The sequence below is a fragment of the Prionailurus bengalensis genome, chromosome B2 (assembly GCF_016509475.1).
Source record: "Prionailurus bengalensis isolate Pbe53 chromosome B2, Fcat_Pben_1.1_paternal_pri, whole genome shotgun sequence".
Lineage (NCBI taxonomy): Eukaryota > Metazoa > Chordata > Mammalia > Carnivora > Felidae > Prionailurus > Prionailurus bengalensis.
Genome location: NC_057349.1, coordinates 147768336 through 147784791, shown reverse-complemented (window position 1 = coordinate 147784791; position 16456 = coordinate 147768336).

Genomic DNA, 16456 nt, shown 5'->3' with positions numbered 1-16456 from the left:
ACAGTGGTAACAGATGTCACAGAAAGATCTGAAGATGTTATGCTGTTGACTTTGAAGATGAAGAGGCCTCATGCCAAGAACTGTAGGCAGCATCAGGAATCTAGAAAAGGCAAGGAAACGGATTCCTCCCCAGGACTTCCAGAAAGAACACAAACCTGTTGAGAGCTTAAAGTGTTAGTCCAGGGGAACTGGTTTTGGACCTCTGAGGTTTAGAACTGTAAAAGTATAAACTGGCACTATTTAAGCAAAAAATTTTGTGGTGACTTGTTACCACAGCAGTAGGAAACTAATGCAAACTATTTGCTGAAAAGCCTCATTTTCTGTGAAACCTTGTGTGACTTTTCCACTTAAAACTATGGGCTTCTTCCACCTTCCATGCCTTGTTTCCATGCTTTATTTTTCTCTTGTCACTAATGACCATCTGGCATTTTGTTTATTCTCTTTCTCCCCATCACCCTAGAATCCATGTATCCATGAGAACAAATAACTCTGAGAAAATATGGGCCAAAGACCCTAACAGACAACTCACCAAGGCTTTTCACCAAAATACTATTGAGTTATTGCCCTTCTGCCGGCACCTAGAACAGGATCAGATCCCTGTGCTTGCTCAGACCATACTTGTTGTGTGAACGATGAATATGGAAGCAGAAGGAAATTATAACTATTAGTCCATTGAGTGGAGAGACACAGCTTTGCCTTCCTCTATGCCACTGCCTCCCCTGTCGCCGTGGATACGTCTCTGGGCTGGGCGATCTTCTATCTGTAGCCTTATAACGGCACTAGGTGCATCATTTTGTATTTAGTGATTTTTATTCCATCTTCAAATTAATTCTGGAAATGCGGGGCCTTGTGCATCTTTGTAGCACACATTGGAGCACAATGCAGGGTCTCCAGCTGGGGTCAACTGGTGCAAAGGCAACGCCATTAGCATTCATAGAAAAAAGGCAATGCAGTCTCCTGGAAAGACTCCCTCAACCTAGAAATCAAGTATGGGTTCTACCAGTTCCTAGCTGTAATGTCCTGAAAATTTTACTAAACCTTTCTGGGCCTACCTTGCACTAGCTATAATACGAACTTTGCTTCACAGAGTTATTAAAAATCTCAAGTGAATGAATACAGAGGCTCTTTCTCTGTGAATTATAAAACATTGTGAAATTACAGGCTCTAATACAATATCCCCAAATCAAGTAGGAAACAATGTGACGTCTGGTGAAGGATGTTTCATTTTTATAGAAATTTTTCTAGCTTCTTAATCAATGATGCTTGCTATCATGGTTTGAACCTTCCACCTATAAGTGGACAGCAATCAAATCAAATCTAGATCTCCATTCTTGAGTTTTTTTCATTTGAGTTCAGGAACAGGCTCTGATCCTTAAATGAAGTTGGCAAAATCGGCCCGGCTGAAGTGCAGTCCATTTACATCGACCAGTTCAATACACTATTGAACAAATCTTTACTATGAAGTTCAATGTGCTAGGTAATCTGCTGTGGGCAATAACATTTCCCAGTAGAAGGATGCCATGGTCATTTGTGCTTCAGAAGGATCACTCGAGAGCTTTGTGGAGGTTGGACTGAAGGGCCTAGCCAAAGGCATGAAGGCACATTCTTACGGTAATCCAAAGAAGCCATGATGGCCCTACTATCTGAAAGCATCCTTAATATGAGTCTAGTGGCGTTAACTGCACTTGAGAAGCTGAGAAAATGAAAATACAGGTTTTGTTTAGTCACGTAAGTGGGGCAAAAGGGAAATTCAACATTGCTCCCAAGATTCTGGCTTGGGCGACTGGGTGGTTAGTGATTCTACCTACAGGATAAAATGCAGAGGGCACTGGTTACAGCGAAGGTCATTAGTTTAGTAATAGGACAAGCTGTTTTGCCAAGTTGACTTGAGGCATCTCAGGAGCATGTGCAATGATCCACTGACATTCGGACTGTGGATGAATGATAGGGCTTTTGCATTTTTTTCTAAAGCGCTGCTGGGCTTGTCCATATGAGCAAGTCCCGAGTTTTGATGAGTACAGTAGACATTTTCCTCTAAGTCATCACAGAGAAACACCCAAGTGTTAGAGACTAAACTTGGAGAAGTGACCTTATCCTCTCGAGTGATTTGTTAAAATATGTCTGGTGCCCAGTGGCAGATTTTCATCTTTCTAGTTAATGAAGAAACTTAAGCATTAGCACTCCCAAAGGGCCTTGCCAACAACTCTTATAAGCGCTAAAATGGCCGTCCTCTGTGAAACATTGCAAATAGAACCATCACAACACATCATAATGAAAAAGTGTGTCATGTATTGATTTTCTAGCTACCACTGGATCTTCATTAACACACATTGTAGATACTTTTTCTGAAATCTCATGCCATTCTCCTAGGCTAAGTGTATTTTAGAGAGGAGCAATGACAGATCTGATGTGACAGGCACTGTTTTGCAATTACCATGTGTCTCCGACACTGACATCCTCTAATTCATACTCACGGCATTCTTGTGCATGTAGGATTATTAGCAATTATTTTTTAGATGAGAAAACTGAATCAATGAGTGAAGTGACAATCAAAGTAAGAGTACTGGCGATGAAGCCAACAGACTTAAGTTCAAATCCAGGCTTTCGCAAGCTATTTAATCTCTTTGAATCCCCATTTACTCATTCATAAGGGAGACTAACAACAGGAATAATTTAAAAATTAAGTAGCTAATGTCGTCAATTAGTATTTGGTGACTAACAAATGCTGGTCACTTTCCCTTATTACCACGTATACTGTGCTGCCTTATTTCATTTTAAAACACCTAAACACCAGAAGTGAATTAAACAGGGAACTCTTGCTTCTGATAATAATGAGACAGAGAAAACTAAATCAGTGTGACCACTCAGAGTAACAAGAAATCTTGGAGCATACACACATTTACTGCATATATACGGTTCATTCTCATTACTCATGGTAGCTAGGTTCTGGAAAGTTACCATGAACATTGTGCTCAGGCATAGAGCCACGTCTCAGAGGGAAGACACAGTTAGCTTCCTTCAAACTTACAGTCTGAATATTTTTGTCAACTAACCAATACATAACTTTGTTTTATGTACATTTGTGTTTAAATACATCTTATTTAGTGTACATTGTAAATTTACGAGCCTTGAACTCATGGTCAACAGCATCGTAACTACAGCTACGACTCATGTCTAGAAGAAGTTTATCTAACATGTGTATTCTCTGTAAGGCACATCACAGCCTTCTTGTATTTAGAAACACTAGACGGCACTTCAGCCTTTTAAAGGAAATCACTGACAAAGAGCAAAAAAAAAAAAAAAAAAAAAAGAAAACAAAAAAAGGAAAACCACCATGGCACTAAACAGATCAAGACCACTTGTTCTCAGTATGTGAACTAGACCTCAGCTGGGAGCGTGTGCACCAGTGACTCAAATTTCTTGCCATGCCACACTTGTCCAGAAATGACCACAAAAGCATTCCGAGTACTGATTTTTGAGTCACAAATACATTTGAGCAAGCGGGTGAATTAGCAAGTGTAAAATCTATAAATAATGAGGTACAACTGTATATGTATATATTTTGCATCCAGAAAAAGTATTTTTCCAAGCTGAGAGAAGGAAAGGTACTATCAGACAAACCAAAGCTGGAAGAAGTTATTGAGAGCAGAATTGCACTGCAACAAACACCAAAAAGAGTCCTTTAGGTTAAATAAAAAGGATCGTACGTGGGATTATAGAACTATGGGGATAATACGAAAGGGATTAATATTTAGTGACTTTCGAAATAATAAAAGTAAAGACAAGCTCATGAATAAAAAAAACATTTAACTTCATTATCTTCGGTCATGTATAATATGTTCAATTTTTGTAAGTTATTATATAGACTTAAAACAGGTAATAAAAACCCAACCAGAAAAGAAAAAAAGAAATTCTCAGAAGCAGACTCGAAAATGACACAAAATTAGAAAGGTAAGACGGGGCTTTTAAAATAACTATGATTGCCACATTAGAGAATAATGGGAAAGGTAGATAAGACAGAAGATCAAGTGAGTAATGTCAGCAGAGATGGAAACTAAAGACAAAATCAGATTGAAATTCTGGAAGTCAAAAACAGAGTAGGTTGAGAGAAGATGAAGAATGTCTTCAACCAGCTCTTTGGTTGATTCCACACCAGTCTGGGAAAATAATGCGTGAACTTGAACATAGACCAATGGAAATTAGCTAAACTGAAATTCAAAGAGCAAAAAATGGAAAAAACAAAACAAAACCCACCAGGGCGGAGGGTGGGGCCAGTTCATACACATGGAATAGGAATCCCAGGAGGAGAAGAAAAACAGAAGAAATATTTGAAGACATAATAGCCAGAATTTTCTAATGTTCGTGACAAACAACAAATCATAGACCTGAAAGAATAAGGACAAAAAGCAGGATAAACGGCAAAATATTCACAACAAGGAATATCACATTCACAATGCTGAAAACCAAAGTACAAAAGAAAACCACCGAGGCAGCCCAGAGAAGATATCCTTCAATTGAAATAAATACTTGGGCAAACAAAAACCGAAGACAATAGACTTTGTCCAAAAAAATGGGGAGCAGTAGTTTATCAAGTATGAGGCATATGATCTATGTCAGAAACTTGGGTCTCCACAACAAAGGGTATCAGAAAGCAACTAAATGAAGATAAAATAATTTTTACTTGAATTGCTTTCAAAGATAATAAGCTTTTGAAAGCAAGATTGGTAGTGTTTGCGTGTTTGCACCCTATATAAAACAGAAACATATAATGAAAATGACATAAGGGATAGGACGGGGACTTAAGGAATATATTATTATAAAGTCCTTGTATCATATGTAAAACAATATAACATTTTTTGATGGTAGAACCATTTATTAAGAAATGCATGATGTAGACCCTAAGGCGACTGCTAAAATGTTTTTAAATGATTTATAAACAATAAATCGGGGCGCCTGGGTGGCGCAGTCGGTTAAGCGTCCGACTTCAGCCAGGTCACGATCTCGTGGTCCATGAGTTCGAGCCCTGCGTCAGGCTCTGGGCTGATGGCTCAGAGCCTGGAGCCTGTTTCCGATTCTGTGTCTCCCTCTCTCTCTGACCCTCCCCCGTTCATGCTCTGTCTCTCTCTGTCCCAAAAATAAATAAACGTTGAAAAAAAAAATTATAAAAAAAAAACAATAAATCAATGGGAGAGATAACATATACTCACAGAAATGCTCAATAAGAACAAGGAAGGCTGGGGCACCTAGGTGGCTCTGTCGGTTAAGCATCCGAGTCTTGATTTCGACTCAGGTCATGATCTCATGACCTGACTGAGCCCCACATCAGGTTTCGTACTGGATGTAGGGCCTACTTAAGATTTTCTCTCTCTCCCTCTGCCCCTCTCCCGTGCTCTCACTCACTCTCTTTTTAATTTTTTTTATTTTTTTTTTAACATTTATTTATTTTTGAGAGACAGAGAGAGACAGAGCATAGCAGGGGAGGGGCAGAGAGAGAGGGAGACACAGAATCCGAAGCAGGCTCCAGGCTCCGAGCTGTCAGCACAGAGCCCGACGCAGGGCTCGAACTCACGAACCGCGAGATCATGACCTGAGCCGAAGTCAGACACCTAGCCGACTGAGCCACCCAGGCACCCCTCACTCAATCTCTTAAAAGAAAAAAACAGGAAAAGAAAAAAAAAAGGAAAACCATAAAAACCAAAACCAAACGAAAAGGTCAAGGAACAAATGGAACAAGTGGGAAGTAGGTAAATAGATAACAGATTATAATCCAACCATATTAATCATAACTTGAAATGTGAATGGTCTAAACATACCACTTAAAATACAAAGATTGCCAGACTGTATAAAAAAAGCAACACCCACATATAGTCTACAAGGAACCCACTTTTCTTTAAGAAGATTAAAAGTAAAAGACTAGAGTAAGATACATAGGGAACTCTTTCAATGAAGGATATTTCAAATAAAGTGAAATTTAAGATGAGGATTATTAGATATGAAAAGAAATGTTACATCCTGATAAAAGGGGCAATTTTCCAAGCAGGCATAATCATTACAAATCATCCCTTTCTGGATTTTAGCCCTATTTAAACTGTCTATATATGAAAACTGTTTCTTTATCCTACACTAAGATTGTATAGTTTATTCAGATTATTCTTGTTGCAAAGGTAATATTAATGACTTCCTACATCTGAGCAAGGAAAGGGTGCCTTTGTGCTCTTATATTTAAAATAAGTCTTTTGCAAGCAGCCCTTTTCGAAAAACGGGTTGTTTGTTTGATTTTTGGTGAGTTTTGATACTATATTATATAATCTATATACAAGTCTTTTATCTGAAATATGATTTATAAATATTTTCTGCCAACATTTTTACTCTCTTAACAGTCTTAAACACAAACATCATTTTTAATTTTGATCAAGTCTAATTTATACTTTTTCCACTTCAGTTTTGTGCCTTTGATGTTGTATCTAAGAACTTCTTCAACACAAGGTCATGCAGAATTTTTCTCATGATTTATGTTTTCATCCAGAATTCATATTATTTTGCATTTCACCTTTAATACTATGGTTTATTTTGAATTAGTTTTTTTGACAAGATGGCAAGCGTATACCAAGTCTCCTTTTTTGGCGAAAGGATGCCGTGGGCAAGCCGCGGTCGGCTGAGGCACTGCCATCAACGTTCAAACTGCTACCGAATGTTCCATGGCTGGTATGGCACACTGGGGTTTGAGAAGCCACAGCCACAAACCAGGTTGGTGTCAATTATCTTCCTGTCAATTATCTCTGTGGGCCTTGCCTCGATGTGGGGAGTCTGGCTGGGGGTGGTAACGAAACATTCCTGAGATTTCTGAACAGCAGCAAAGAGAGAAAGGAAGTCGGCCAGCAACTCAGAACCTTGGCTGTTGGGCTGATGTGGTAGGAATGAGAGCAACCGTGAATGGTCACAGGGTGTCCACATCTCGTGCGCTGTGGCTGACGACACCATCTGCCAAGGGCACGGGTGCAACCCAAGACGGGAGCCGGGTGTTATTTGGAATATGACCCTTGTCTGGCCAATAACCACAGAAAGAATATATGTGTGCCTGCATCGCTGGATATTCAGTCACAGAGTAAAACCACTTTTTGAGGCTCATCCATAGCTTTTGGATCGGGCACTGAGGAAATGGGTGTTGTACGTTGGCGGCCAAGGAGCTATTTTCCTTGCTTTAGATATTGCTGAAGAGAGGAGTGTCTTAGTTATAGCAAAGGGCACTCAGTTAGCCCCATTACGCGGCAGATGAACCAACTCCTAATCCGGTGAGCTAGGTGAAGGTGGGGCACCTAGAATGTTCTTGCAAAGTAAACGTTCCCTTAAACACTGAACAAAATATCCCTGGGGCTACTGAACTTCTAAGTGGGGTTGAAGAGTGGGAAAAAAATGAGAAAGAAAGATCAGGATCATCCCCCAAAATGGAAGCAGTAAGAATAAAAGAACCCCCAAATTCAGAACAGTTATACTGGGTGGAAGGGTTCAGATGTTTCACTAAAAGGGGGAGGGCAGGTTGAATCGCTACCACAACTGTAATAATCGCTCTAAAAGCCTAGGAGTCTGGCTGTTGCAGAAAGAGCTCAACACGTAAAACAAACAGGCAAACAAACAACACCTACGACTGACTTGCTCCGTTTATCCTAGTCTTGATGAATGAAAAAAATCTAGTAATGCACGAAAAAGAAATCTGCAGCCTTTCAACGACAGGTGAGGTGAAGGGAAGGACGATGATTCCGCGTTAAAGAATGTCGGGGGTTTCGGAAGCAAAACCCCCAAGACGTCCTGAGGCCACTTGCTTCGATGTGGGGAGATGGGCTGGAGGTAGTGACGAAACTGAGGTTTCTGAACAGCGGTAAACAATGCAATGCCCTATTAAAACCCTGTCATGAAAAGCCGAAGCGGAATTTAGTCAAGTTAGGCGTGTTGGGTGTATGAAGTCGCAAACTCCCAGCAGGATGTGTGTTACAGGAGCAGGGGTGCGGTCTGAATGGAGGGCTTTCCCACGACACAAACCACTGGGGGAAGAGGGTGTTGTGCAACTGTCTTCACCCTGTTTTAACTGGCCACGTTAGAGGGTAACCCCTACCATCTTGAGAAGCTAAGTTAGAACAATTTGGGATACCTGGAATTATCAGGAAATCTTGGCTTTAATTAAGGATATGCCGGGTAGAGGTGTATGAGTACATGCAGGTCTCCTGTTTAATAGTCCAGGATGGGTTAGGAGAAATTACGCATAGAATCGCAAGATCTGGAAACGGTGGTACCTTTACCAGTAAAACGTGGCCACGACCACTACGGTGTTAAAACTCATGTCCTGTGACAAGCTCAGAGGATTGAAGTTCTGTGATTTGATTGGGCCAATGCCGGGTAAGGCTCTGTTGAAAAGTTGCCTGGGTACGAGGAACATAAAATATCTTCTGCGTGCCCAACTTGTCATAGTAACTTTATCCTCAAGTCTACAGACCAGTTCCCCCCTGTTTTTTTTAAGTGTGAAGCGATAATCGTGGTAAAGAACATTTGGAAAACCAAACCCAATATCAATTTACAGGTGGCTCGGTGGGCTTACCTATCTGGCGCTTAGAGCACGAATATTTGCTGAGTGTGTCTGAGAAAGCCCTTTGGCACACTCAAACTGAAGTGTATTTGGGGATTATATGGCGTTATCTTGGAGAACTTACCATTTTTAGGGTCTCCAAAATCTATCCAAGTTGTCTTTATGTCTTTAAACAGTCAGTACTCAGTTGTTGGGTAAACCAGCTTGGCAGAAATGTTCTCAAAGTCTTGGGAAAAATTATCATAGACCTAGGAATGCTAGAAATAACTGGATTTCTTTTTAATGAGGAGAGAAAGCTGAGGGCGAAGACCGTTGGCTCGTATTGTTTGCGGAGAAGAGATATTATCCCAGAAAGAAGGGAAAGGAAGGTGATTAGCCCAGTAAAAAGGCTTAGAAAAATAGGTATAACAAAATAGAGACAGATGATATAGTATGGGGAAGAGAGGAGAAAGCACATACATACTGACCCAGGAGAGGCCATGAAGTATGTCCTTCCAGATGCAAATGGAGGTCGCTCGATGAACCGGGCTGGCATCTAGGCTGTGTGCAGTAGGCCGGGATCTGAAGGTGCCCCTAGCCCCCTACCTCCCCTCCAATAGTCTTGTCCCCTGGCTCTTTGATCGAACACCATTCGGGATACTTCTGTGAAGGGTGTTTGCAGATGCAATTAAAATCCAAGTCCTTAAGACACAGAGATTATCCAGGTGGGCCTGATTTAATCATGCAAACCTTTTAAAAGGCAGAAGAAGGCACATGACAGACTCTTGCTGGCCTCCTAGAAGAAAGGACCTGCTGGTGGACTGGAGCAGGCCCAGAACACCCCCCTGGCCGACAGTCAGCAAGAAAACAGACCTCGGTTCCACCATTAAGGAAATCACCTCTGCCAAACACCAGTGAGTGCCTCAGCTGAGGGCATCTTGGTTTTGGCCTACAGACTGAGCAACGAATCCAGCTAAACTGCAAAAAGGCTGTTCTGTAACCTTGCACCTGGGCTCCTGGTGACCAGGCATCTAGCGTGGAGGTTGGTGATACAAGATGCGGAGATGAGACACATTCTCTACGACAGAGGAAGGGGTGCATCCTGTCCCTGGCATCTCTGGGCCTCTCTGATCTCTCCCTGTGCCTTCCTGCTCTGCACCATTTATCTTTATCAAAGCTGAACATGAATTTGCTCTGTGTAGTCTCATAGTCCCTCCAATGCCCTGACTCAATGTAATCAATAGGGTTCTAATAATCAAGACAGTGTTTATAAGTGGAACGTGATTGCAACCAGAAACAAGCCCGCACACATTAGGTGCTTGACTTGTGACAACAGCGTCACTGTGATTCCACAGGGAAAGGAGGCCATTTGCAATAAATGGCGCATGGCCAATTGGCTATTCATATGGAAAAAGTAATATTGATTCATTCCTCACGCTACAACAAACAGAAGGTCTAGACAGATTGTTAATCCAAGGGTAAAAGTTAACAACAACAAAAAAAGCTTTTAGAAAGTAACATAGAATTGTACCTTTCTGATTTTAGGCAGGCATATATCTCAGGGAGCACACCTACCTTTGAAAAAAGAGTCAATCAATTGGGCAAAATTAAAATTACGAACTTCCAATCCTCAAAGGACGGTATAATCAAAATAAAAATGCCAGGCACAAATTGGAAGACATTTGTAATACAAAAAAATGAATGCCACCCTATACAAAGATGAGCTTCTACAAATCAATAACAAGAGGCAGATAATGCAGTAGAAAAATGAACCCAAATAATTAAATAAACACCTTTTAAAATAGAATACGCAAATGGCCAATGCTCATAAGATAAAAAGGGCTCGACCTCACCAGTTACCAGAGACAAGTAAATATATTATTTCTACACGTGGTTAAAAATGTTAAAAGACTGTCACAAACTAAACGTTGGAAACATGCGGAGCATGTAGAATTGTGTTATACTGTTAGGAGTGTAAATATGTAAAATCACTCTGGAAAAACATTTTCAGCATCTAGTTAAACTGAATATTTTAGTACCCCATGCTTTAGCATTTATACTTCAGTTATATGCTCAAGATAAATGACCATATGTGAGCAGCAATACAAAAATTATCACAGCACTCTCCATAAGATCCCCAAGCTGGAAATTACCCAAATGTCCACCGAGTCTAGAAGAATGAGCAATTCAAAGATGGGATGTCCACGCAATGTAACACCGCGTCATTGGACAGTGCACGTGAGCACGGCAGCACCATACACAGCCACACAGATGGCACTTACCAGTGTAATGTCAAACAATGCCCAAACACCAACAAGCACACTGAGCAATCGTTCGCATATAAAGGCGCAGAGAAGACAAAACTCATCGGTGAGGGTAGAACTTAGGAAAATTGTTGCTTCTAGAGAAGGAGGGATGGTGGCCAGGAAGGAACACTACAGTGGCCTTTGGAGTGCTGATAATGCTTTCATTCTTGAATTTGCTCTTGCATTAATGTTCAGAAGATGTGCTGAACTGTACATATGTGATGTATATACTTTCTGGTAAGCGTGCACACCAATAGAAATGTACTTAACATATGCACAAACTACATTCTGTGACAATATAACCCTTCAATGTTTCTAACTTCTGGCCAGGCTTCTTCTTCTACAAAGGTCCAGATTGTTTTTGAGTCCACATCTTTTATTAAAAAATGGTTCCAAGGGTGCCTAGGTGGCTCAGTCGGTTAAGCGTCTGACTCTTGGTTTTGGCTCAGGTCATGATCTCATGGTTGGTGGGATCGAGCCCCATGTTGGGCTCTTCCCTGATAGCACAGAGTTTCTCTGTCTCCCTATCTCTGCTCCTCCTCTGCTCTCTCTTTCTCTCTCTCTCTCTCTCTCTCTCTCTCAAAATAAATAACTAAACTTAAAGAAAGTGTTTCCAGATTACCTTAAAATCCAATTTGGGAAGTCCTCAAAAAGTTACAGAAGCTCAAATAACAGGCAGTTGATAACCTGGGAGACTTCTGCCTTGCCGTCTGGTTCTTACTCTCATGAAATGGCCATCATTTTGTGTGGTTAAGGGACAATCCCTGGCTCTAAAAATGTCCCATGAAGCCTGGCTCAACCTCATCGTTTCGCATGTTATAATGAAAGAATGACAGCAACTCAAAGCTTGAAAAATCTGTTTATTGTAATTCTGTCTCCTTTGGGCCACCATAGCACATTCTACACACTATGACAGCACATGTTGTTTTGTACTTTCTATAGGGTATGAGCGGATAAAAGACAAGATACTGTCTTAATGCAATCGTGTTCACATCACCGTGACATAGCAGAACACATGGTGATTGTAGGAGCTCCATCAGTGTCCGAGCTGAGGGCTAGGTGCATGAAAGCAAGAATCTTCAGGTTAACAACCAGAGTAGATTGGTGTCTGACACTCGTTTAACACCTTAAGTGGTAGGGGAACTCACCGCTGCAAGGAATCACCCAATTTCATTTTTTGTATATCTGTGTTACGTGATAAAACTATTTCCTTTGATTGAATTGGAATATCGCTTTCTAAAATTTTTACACTTAGATTCCTACTGCCCTGGTGGATCACATAAAATACGATTATTAAAACCTCTACAAATTTACTATCCTCCTTTTTTAAAAGAATGACTCTTTCCTATAAATGATTGCTTCGTCAGCCTAGAGATTCTTTCATTCTTCCACCTCAGAAAGTAAGATTTCCAGTCCATTTGTCATCTCCTTTTCCTTGACTAACATCCATCCCAGGTAGGCAGAGACCTCATGATGTAATTTCTGGGGTACTGACCCCCTTAGCATAGGTGCCCTCTCGGCAGTAGCATAGCCCCAAATTGCCCTTTAACACCTCTCCGCACAGTGTTATACCTGCCGCTGAGCTTTTGTAGAATTTGTTGGTTTTTCTGGAGGTACAAACGTACCAGTGTTTCATTGGAGAATGTCTTGGGGAAACATGAAGAAATGAATAAAGAAGAAAAGAAAACTCCTTGTAATTCTCATCATCTGGTGAGAATGATTAGAATCACAGATTCTTAAGCCATGTCTCTTGCCCTTGAACCGTAGAGAAGTCCACTTCTGTGATCATGCAATTTGATGTCTAAACCAAAATTCAGGACTTTCATGTGGCCCAGGTGGCTTCTAGCTATTGTCTGGGCCTGTAAAACTCCCTGTGAGCCTTGACTCCATCACCACCCTGCGAGCCTGTCCTGTGCATCCTCCTCTATTTACCGAGCCTGGGCCATTGCTCCAGGGCACAGAGGCTGCCCGGCTGCTGACTTCCAGAGCCTTCTGGTGCTGTGGCCCCACCCACCTCTTTGGGATGGATTCCAGTACTTGGAGCGGGACCAAACTGCTGTTGTGGCTGCAGGTAGCAGATTACCCAGATGAGAACAGAATGATGACCTAAGAGAGAGGAGAAACCCTTTGGGGTGGGAAGTTTGAGGCTAGAGAGAGAGCATATGGGTGGAAAAGGGCCAGGGTTATCTGACGGGGTGGGGAAGCATGGGAGAAACGGCTGAGGGTGCGAGGCCTCGGGTGAGTAAGGTCATGGTGAAGTGACGAGTTAGGAAGGTGGAGGGGTGCTCACTGGACACCTTCCTGCACAGAGGGCTGCCGCTCAGTATGTTTCCAGGCAGCAACCTAGACCAAGTCTACTGAATTATAAGGCCATGCACTAAATGTGGTGTTTCGATGGCAAGCGTAGATTTGGAGCCAGACTGTGTCTTGAATCCCTGCTTCATGTCCTACTGGTAATATGACTCAGACAATGCCCTTGATTTCTCTGGGCTTCAGTTTTGTCGAGAGCGAAATGGGAACAATACCAGAATCGATCTCATCATTGTTGCAAGACGTAGATAGAGTACCATACGCAAAGCACTTAACAGGGCCTGGCACGTAGAATGGGAACTCTCTAAGTGATAGCTGAATGTTTGGAGATAACGTTAATTTAGAAATGCAGTTCATGTGGAAAGTTAAGTGCACGTAAAGGAACTATACAAAGGGGGTTCAGCTGTTTACTATGCCCTGTCAATCACAGGTCTCAGGAAGGCACTGCTAGTTGAACCATCATCAGAAGCAAGCATTTGCAGAAAAGGAAACCACAAGGTTGTTTTTTTTTTCTTTCTTTTGATGTTGAAAGCCAGCAGAGCACCTCGAGGGACGGAATGGTCCTTTGCCATCAGCAGGCGCTCACACCACAGCTGTGCCTGTGGTCAACAGTCAGGGCTCAGCAGGCTGGTTTCCCCTTCGACCCTCACCTTCATCCAGGGACCTCAAGTCCACCAAAGATGCAGGGTGGGTTCCTATGGTGACGGTGCTGGGCTAGGGGGTCATGTGCTGGAGAAGACTTGACCAGGAAAAACAAATTTAAACTCCCTTCAGGAAATGGTGGAAAAGAGTCTGAAATCCTAACGAGGAAAACAAATTGTGGAAATGAAAGTATTTTTGCGGATCATCTTGGGGCTCTCTGTAACATTATCTTTTATTTATTTTTAATGGTTTTTAACGTTTATTTTTTGAGAGACAGACGAGACAGAGAGTGAGCGGGGGAGGGGCAGAGAGAGAGGGAGACACAGAATCCAAAGCGGGCTCCAGGCTCTGAGCTGTCAGCACAGAGCCCGACGCGGGGCTCGAACCCATGCACCGTGAGATCATGACCTGAACTGAAGTTGGAGGCTGAACCAATGGAGCCACCCTTCAACATTATATTTTCAATTCCTGTTGAGTTGAACTAGATGAACCTGAGAAATGGCCTCTCTAATGCATCCGTCCATGGCTTGCAGGCAGGGAGGGTGTCCCCACTGGTCTACCATATCCTTGCCTTTGGTCTCAGTAAGAACCACATAAGCTTGACGTGCTGCTACCTCTTTAACGTTGTAGTCCTTTCAGATCCCAGTTACAGGGCATTTTCTTTTGAAAAAATACAAATGCTCTCAATGCTTCTGTTTAGATGTCTTCCTATTTTTTTTTTTGCAATATTTACTATTCTACATGGCCATTAAAAGTTTCAATTTAAAAAGAACATTAAATACATTATTTTTTAAAACTTGAGGCGGAATAAGAATGAAAAAAAAAATCCGTAAGACTCAAGTCACAAATTCCTAAGGAGCTGACCTGTTGGGTGTGACCCTTGCTTCCGCTGGCTCCCTCTTTCCTTGGCCTGTGGCTCTCTGCTATATGACAAGCATGATTCCCACTCCAAATTAAACTTTTTTTCTACCAATATTTGCTCCGTAATGAATAAAAATCTAGAATGAAAAAGAAGCCTACTTTTTACTTGAGTGAAAGACACAAGGAGTTCTGGGTTTTGCCATTTAGACATGGAACATAGGGAAGAGGGGGACAGTGAAATATGTTCGCAACAGACATTTGGAAATGGTTAATGAGAGAACATGTTCTAGAAGGATTTTATCAGGGGCAGTGCAATACATGACTGTGAATGTCCTCTGTGTTTTCCTGTTCCCTTCTAATCCAGCCAAATCGTAAATGCTGAAAGAAAAATTTTTGTTCTGTTCAAGAGTCGTTACCTTATGAAGTTTCAAAATTGAGAAAATTACCTCTTGGGGGACAAAAATTAAAAAAAAACAACCACCAAGTTTCTCATGTGCAGGGAGTGTTCTCCTGCAAGAAAATAAGATGTAGTCAAATCCTAGCAATGGATCATCCCTCATTCAGCCTGTCAGTGGGCCTAAAGTCTTTCTATATTTCCAAGAAAATCATAGTCCTGTTATTTTCTGATTTAAGGGGAATATCTACGTAATGCTATAAGTGCGATGCTTCAAGATTGGCTTAGGTCCTTAGGCTAAAACGTGAACAATCCTACTTGAAACTCCTGCTTATTTTGAATCATTTGGTTAAAACAGTGTCCCTAGTTAAAATGGAAATATATAAGCCTGAGTCTTACTTTCTAGAAAATGTCTTTATGAAAGGGTGTTTGAAAGTCATAGTTCTAAAAGTCAAAGGCAGAGGGCATCATTCTCAGATATGGGAAATGTATTCCAATTATGGTTGCCACAATCATTCTTGAGCTTCCGCATCAAGATGGGTGGGTGGGAAACTTCCTGTCCATCCAGGAGTCCAAGATGGATGGGTTGCCATCCAAATTCCCCATGGCCCTGAAGATCGGAAAAGTCCATCTACACGATTCCCCCTTTCATTGGTCTGCCTGCTACTCAAAACCCTTTTGAGGGTTTCCAGCAGAAAGCTGGGTCAACTCTATTCTGCAGCTAACCACCCCCCACTGCAAAAAAAGCAATTGTAAAAAAACAAATGGATGCAAAAGCAATTGTCACAAGAAACAAAAGTGGAAGAAACGGTCTTTGTTGCCTTCGCAAAGCTGGCTGAATAAGCAAGAACTCGCTACCTTCTGATCTCCTACATGAGGCCCCTGATGTGGGTACAGTCCACGTGCAAAGGAATATGGTACTGCCGACTTTTCTGCCTTCTCACATCCCCACTCATCCATGGAGGGCCTACAGGTAGGTACAGTGTGTGTGGAGAGGATGCGGAGACAAACTAGGGACTTCTACTGGCCACAGGTTGTTCTGAGCCAGCACGTCCCAGCATCCCACGGGCCCTGTCCTAGCGCCTCTGCATGGGGTGGGCTTTGATTAGAAGAGAAGGGGTAGGCCTCAACAATGTTGACGTTATCCATGTCTCCTTTCTTCAAAGAGAAGACAACCAGGTCCTTTGCAGCACGGTTAATTCTTGCCGAGATGAGTAAGTGGAAGTGATGTTGGCCTATCTTGTCTGAGGCAAGAAAAGGTCTTACACGATTCTCTGGCCTCTCCTTCTTCCTCTATAGCACCTGGTGAGGCTGTGGGTGATGGGGTTTCCATCCCACTGGGCCCTGAATGACCATCTGGACAACAGCTCTTGCTGCATACCTCCC